Source organism: Fulmarus glacialis, unplaced genomic scaffold (assembly GCF_000690835.1).
Source record: "Fulmarus glacialis isolate BGI_N327 unplaced genomic scaffold, ASM69083v1 scaffold21342, whole genome shotgun sequence".
NCBI classification, from domain to species: Eukaryota; Metazoa; Chordata; class Aves; order Procellariiformes; family Procellariidae; genus Fulmarus; species Fulmarus glacialis.
Genome location: NW_009198718.1, coordinates 2,864 through 3,432, shown reverse-complemented (window position 1 = coordinate 3,432; position 569 = coordinate 2,864).

The window sequence follows — 569 nt, the reverse complement described above, 5'->3', positions numbered from 1 at the left end:
GAGGCTGATTTTTCTTGCAGCCGTGACACGTCCCACCTCGCTGAGCTCAGGGGGGCGAACCCACCTGAGTAAGGGCTACGGTATCAACTCCTGATTTCTCTCGCTAAGTTGTGAAAGCATCTCTTCTTCCCCAGCTGTGTGCACTTTTGGGGGCTGTGAGCGTTGCCCCCTCTCTTCCTCCCAGAGGCTTTTACTGCTGCTGCTGTCAAGTAAAGGTCCGTCTGTCTTGGCATTGCTGCCGTGTGCTGAGCACCGTCCGTCCGAGCCTGTTCTTTCCAAAGTGCAGCCCCCGTGGTTGGCAGGCAGAGCTGCCGGGTGGAAATCCCAGCCATCATCTTCTGCCGGGCCCTGGCTTTGCTCTCCAGCTCCAGAATTTCTTTCCAAAGTGCAAATACGAACAAATACGTGTGCAGGTGTGTGATAGGGAACAGCTTTCCTCTAGCCGATATCTGAGCCCCAGGAGATGCCCCCCAGCCTCTCTGAATAAGTGGCGTTTTGAGCTGGTGCTTCCATGCGCTGACGTTGTTCCCCTGGGACTTGCGTAGGTCCTGCCATTGGCTGACGTTGTT